Source organism: Populus nigra, chromosome 3 (assembly GCF_951802175.1).
Source record: "Populus nigra chromosome 3, ddPopNigr1.1, whole genome shotgun sequence".
Classification (NCBI taxonomy): domain Eukaryota; kingdom Viridiplantae; phylum Streptophyta; class Magnoliopsida; order Malpighiales; family Salicaceae; genus Populus; species Populus nigra.
The window spans coordinates 13,308,226-13,314,317 of NC_084854.1; the positions used below are offsets into that span (position 1 = coordinate 13,308,226).

At 34.5% G+C, this 6,092-nt stretch overlaps 1 non-coding gene across 1 annotated transcript; it reads left to right on the forward strand.

Moving 5' to 3' along the window:
- Positions 1-907: 907 nt before the first annotated feature.
- LOC133690393 (small nucleolar RNA R71) lies at positions 908-1,014 on the forward strand. The gene has a single exon (XR_009841426.1). It is a non-coding gene; the product is annotated as a small nucleolar RNA R71 (small nucleolar RNA).
- The last annotated feature ends 5,078 nt before the right edge of the window (positions 1,015-6,092 follow it).

Sequence of the window (6,092 nt, forward strand, 5' to 3'; positions counted from 1 at the left end):
AAGTCTTTAAGGAAAAGGAACAAATGGATAAATAATTAAAGGAGAATTAGTGTTAGATATAAACTCTCTTGAAGTCTTAAGCTTTGAAGCTTTTTTTTATTTTTAGTTGACTTTTAAGCTTGTTGATTGGTTATTTTCTCCTCCAATTCATCCATCTTCATCTTGTTCTCCTCATGATGATCAACTATATCTTGCTCAAACCATGTTTTTATGGTTGTTCAATTGTCCTCCCATTTCTCAATGATATTGCTTCGACATGTTCATGAGGATTGGCGACAACCTTACTTGGCAAAGTTCCGTGTGTCTTCTCTATAAGAATATTTGAGAACTAATCAATTTGAGCTTCAAAGTTATAAATTGAAGTTAAATTATTTTGGATTGCAAAATATATCTTTTGCATGTATTACATGAATATTTCCTCAATCTTTTCTTGCTATTGAAAATTTTAAATTAGTTTAGCTGCCCCTTGATTAGTGCTCTGTAAAAAATTAGGGTAATTTTTCCATTTGAGATTAAATGTGTTTGAATAAGGATTGTTTTGACATTGGAGATTGGACAAATAATTAACTTCCTTGCAATTTGGTTGAGCAAAAGGCTTCTCCATTTGGCAATAGATACTTGAGTGATTTCCTACACAATAGTCACACAACATTTGTTTGAATAGCATTAACATTTAGCTTACCTATTTGTTTAGATAAGGTTGTTATTTGTGTTATCAATATGGTAATAAAATCAAGTTCAAAAACTCCATACACCTTTCATTGCATTGCTCTCTTAGAAGGCCATTAATAATTGTTGGATGTTAATTCTTTCAAAACTTTATAAGTTTTACTCATCAAACCTCCTTAAGTTGTTACTCAATCATGGCCAACCATTGCAAAATGTTTGGACTTGAAGTTATGCTAGAAGTTCATGATGTGGACATTTTTTTAATAAATCTTTACATCTCTCTCATGCCTCATGAAAAGATTCATTCTCAAATAGAGTACATATGGTAATATAATTCCTTAACTTTGTTATATTGGCAAGAGAAAATTACTTTCCTTAAAACCAGAGTTTTAAAACCTAGACCAGCTCGGCGGGTCAACCCAGGACCCGGCCGACCCGAACCTAAGACCGGTCTGGGTGGAGGCAAAACCCCGCTTGGGAATTGGTCCTGCAAAACCCGGTCGACCCGGGACCCATTCCACCTGGTCAAACCTGGGTGAGACCCGATCAATTTTTTTTATATTGGTAGTCATTAAACGATGTCGTTTTGGCCTTTTAAAAGGCCAAAACACTAAAGATTGAAGAGTGAAGAAGAACAAAGCAATTTGCAAACCTAATTAACTCAACTCTTTGAAACCCGGCAGAGGAGCAAAGGACGTCTGAAGAGCAGATCGTTGTTGTTTCTCTGTGAAAAAAATTTGAATCTCCTTCTTTCACTCTCTGTTTTCTTTATTCTTGGCCGTTTTCTGAATTACTGGCACTAATTCCTTCACAACCCAATCGCTGGCATCAATTTCAATCACTGGCATCGATTCGTTGTTCGTTGATTCATTTGCAGCCCAGTCGCCTTAGGTATGTTTCTCTAGCCGGATTTCTGCATCAATTTTTATCTTTTCTTTTCTACAGACCGATTTCAACTTCTGCCAAAAAAATGAACTCTGCAGTTTTTAATGTTAATTGATGATGAACTCTAGAATGTTGTTACCATGATTCTGTTTGTGTATGATTTGATGCATATTATATTTAGATGCAAGGTGGGTTCCAACGCAAGAACTTTACAATAAAATCACCAACCTCACAGCAGAGGGCAGGAAGAACAGAAGGTTGCATCGAAAGCCCTTAAGGGAGAGCTCATGTAATTGCCATCTTTATCTTTTCCATCTTAGTTTTCATACCCAGAACAGAAGCTTTATACTTCATGGAACAAATAGCTGTTTCAGCCTCGAGCCATAAATTCTTGTAGAACAAAACTTGAGGGTTCTCCTCTTCCTCAAGTTCATAATGTCCTTCCAGAGCCTTCTTATTGACCTGCATCACCAACAAAAATGCTAAAATTTTGTTGCTTAGAAATAAATTTTACCCACAAGTTCCAGAAATTGAGATTGGTACCTAAGTAATGTGTTCAATTTTATTGAATCCTCCATTCCTTGCATTTAAAGAATCCAGGAATCTCTCCCTAAAACTAATAGAACTCATCTGCCTTTCATACTTATTATGATGCCTAAGATTCTATTTATTTGGTTTATAATTTAAATTTGGTTTATGTAAGTGTTGCATTGTAAGTAGTTCTGTGTTTTTTTTTATTGACCCGGGTCAACCCATCTAACCCGTGACCCGATCACTTGACCGGATTGAGTTTTAAAACTATGCTTAAAACTTTGTGCTAACTCATTCCAATTAGTAATGACACTAGATGGTAAAGAATTTAGTTATGCCTTTGCTTTTCCTTTAATTGAAAAGGGGGAAAAAGTCTCAAACAATTATTTGTCACTCTATTATGCTTGAAGGTGTCACAAATCTCTAGAAAAATTATGTTTAGGATCCTCCTACAACAACCCCCTAAACTAAACAATTTGATGTATCATTTGAATTATGCTAACTTAATCTCAAAATCATTGGCTTGTATAGTTGGTCTTTTTATGCTAGATGCATACCTATTAACCAAAGGCATATATTAGTCCATCAAAGCCTCTTCACCTCTTTATTATGTTGATTTGCTATAATAAAAGAAAATGTGATGATTTCTTACTTCTTTTTTTATTTATTTGATGCAAAGTCCTCTTAATCTCAGGATCAAAAAAATGTAAGCTGTACTAGTTTGGATTGGGGCATACACTTCTAACAATTTAGCTAGCATCCATATCAATAACAAATAATTAATCCCCAAAACAAGGTCAAAAACTTAATGTGATAATATTTGCAAATGAACAAAATTGCAACAAGTAGTAAAGTTTTTGTGAAGAAAAAAGCGACAAACCCAAAGACTAATTATGTTATTAAATATTGAAATTTATCAAATTAATTATTTTTAGAAATCAAACCAAAATTTTATAGAATTGACCATATAAATTAAACTAAATTATTTGAAAAAAATAAATTAAAAGAAATAGAGAATAAAACTTAAGGTTGTAGAGATAATAAAAATAAATTTAGAGCTTTTCATTTCACTTCATTAATCCTACACAATTTATTATTATTTTTTTATCAAATTCCAAATTCTTATGTTGATGATTAAAAGATCCCTTAATTATTCAATATTTTTTTTTCAAACAACTTTAAAAATATCTCCACCTAATAATTCAACATATCTCTACGTAAATTAAATTATTTGAAGATTCATGAATTCTTTGAATTTCTCTTAATCTAAAATCATATTAATCGCGGTAAAGTATCTCTATCTTTTGCTCAACTAATGGTGTTTAGTGTTGTTTTAGTACTGAAAGCTTCTAATAATAAATTACCTCTTATTCTTATCATGATTCATTAGATCAATCAATAATTTACCAGAAAATTGTAAGTAATAAGATTAAAGATAAAAACTCAACATTAAAGAAATTTAAAATAAAATAAATTGGAATTTAAATTGTGTAATAAAAATAGACTATATAGAAGTCCTACAAATATAACTTTAGTTCACAATGAATATGAAATAAATCATGTCCTTGTTAGAATACATCAAAGAAAAAATTAGGAGAAGAATAAAACTTGTGTCTTGAAATTGGTTGACGAATCACTCTAAGGCAGCATCTGGTTTCTTCTTGTTATCCATTCTGCTCCTTTTTCTTTTGTTCCAATGATTAAAGAACCTCTTTTTTTCCTTCTTCTCTGATCGTGGTCTCTTCCCTTAATCTCTTCTTTTATTTTATTTTTTGTCTAAAATCTTCTTTTATTTGTTTTTGGATTTTCCTTCCAAAACTGTTAGATTTCAACCTTTGCCTTCGAGCCTCAGAATCATTTATTTTGAAAAAAGGTATAAAAGTAAAAGTTGTAGATTTTACTTTTAGCTTTACTTTGACATTATGATCTCATCATTATAATATTTGTAAAGAAATTTATGTATAATTTATCGAAATATATTCTTGAGATTTTCAGTACAAAAATTTCCTATCCTTACAATAGAAATTTCACTTTCCTCCTCTTCTTTCTTAGAACAGGTGCACAACCTTTTGAAGGTAAATTTCTTCATTTAATTAGCTTCTAAATGAGCTTTCATGAATATTGTAAATAAAAACAAATAAAAAAAATGATACACCAAGAAGATCCTTCAGGGTCATGAAAACAAATCCCAAGTTTTTAGCTTAAGATTGCATTGTTCTTTTCAAATTTATTGTTTTGAATTTGTTTGCTTGGTCATAGGTGGTTAGTCACCTAAAGAATAATAGCTAAGTGATGGTTTTGACTAGCTGAAGTCTAGGAGTCAGTTTAGCTATTTAGTTGATGTAAAGAAACTCTATTTAAGGAGTTCATTTGGAATACCAAGGACGTGCAAAATTTTATTCAAACTTGTGGTTGTCTTTCACCCAAAGAAAGTCAAGTTACTGTGTATTTTTCATTGTGATCTGACAGGGACCTATCATTGGTATCAGAGCAATAATGACAACCAACAAAGAGCGTATTGAAATGTTAGAGTAGGGAGTGGGAGGTTTACAGGATGAGGTGCAGCGACTTCGACTTGGAATGAATGATCGTATGCAACGACTTGAGGAGTCTTTAAAAGCTTTATCTGATGTTGTTCTCTCCTCAAAGGCAATTCAGTCCTCGCCCTTAGTGAAACAGCGACACACATCTCACTATCAACCTGATGAGACAGAAAGTTTGTGTCTGAACATCCCACTCTTCGAGCAAAAATTGAGTTTCCTCGATTTGCAGGGGATGATCCTACGGAGTGGTTTAATATAGTAGCACGGTATTTTGAATTTCAAAGAACTCTTGAAGATCAAAAGGTGTGCTTGGCAGCTTTCCACATGGAAGGAGAAGCAAACCAGTGTTGGCAATGGATGAATCGAACATATAAGGAAGAAAATCGAATCGTGACTTGGTCTATGTTTGCAGACGAGTTGTGGGCACGATTCGGTCCACTAGATGGAGAAGATTTTGATGAGGCTCTCTCACATATAAAACAAAGTGGTTCTCTTCGAGATTATCAAAGAGAATTCGAGAAATTAGGCAACCGGGTACATGGGTGGACTCAAAAGGCTCTCGTTGGAACTTTCATGGGCGGATTAAAACTGGAGGTTGCCGATGGAATACGAATGTTCAAGCCGAAAACATTAAAGGAGGCCATCAGTTTAGCTAGAATAAGAGATGAACAACTTACACGACAAAGGAGGTTTGTTCGCTCAATCCAACCAAATCACCCTCCAGCAACTGTCACTTCGATCAACCAAAGAGCAGTGATAGCTCCTAAACGATTGGGCTGGGAAGAGATGCAAAAACGAAGAGCTCAGGGGCTATGTTTCAGCTGCAACGAACGATTCACACCAGGCCATAAATGCCAAAGGCCTAGACTACCTCTCATTGAAGGTCACGATGATGTGCAAAGTGAAGAGGAAGAGGCAGAAATAAAAGGTAGCAGAGAAGATGAACTTGAAGTTTCTATACATGCATTGACAGGATGGGCATCTCCACGAACTATGCGAGTAGCTGCCACCATCAAGTCCCAACCAATGATGGTGTTAATCGATAGTGGATCTACACATAATTTTTTGAGCGACAAAGTGGCTAGAACATTGCGGCTTCCAGTGGTTCCTACGAAGTCTTTCATAGTTCATGTCACCAATAGAGTTCCTACGAAGTCTTTCACAGTTCATGTCGCCAATGGAGAGCGACTCTTGTGTCAAGAGAGATTTGAGAAGGTACCAATAGATTTACAAGGCATTGCATTCTCTCTTACTTTCTATTCCTTGCCATTAGCAGGTCTAGACATGGTACTGGGAATATAATTGTTGGAGATGCTGGGATCTGTAGTATGCAACTGGAAGCACTTAACAATGGAATTCAACTGGGAGAATCAAGCACGACGACTACAAGGGATACAAAGGCCCATTCAAGCTACTTCACTTGAGACCATTGCAAAGGAGCACCGACAGGGTCAAATGGTTTTT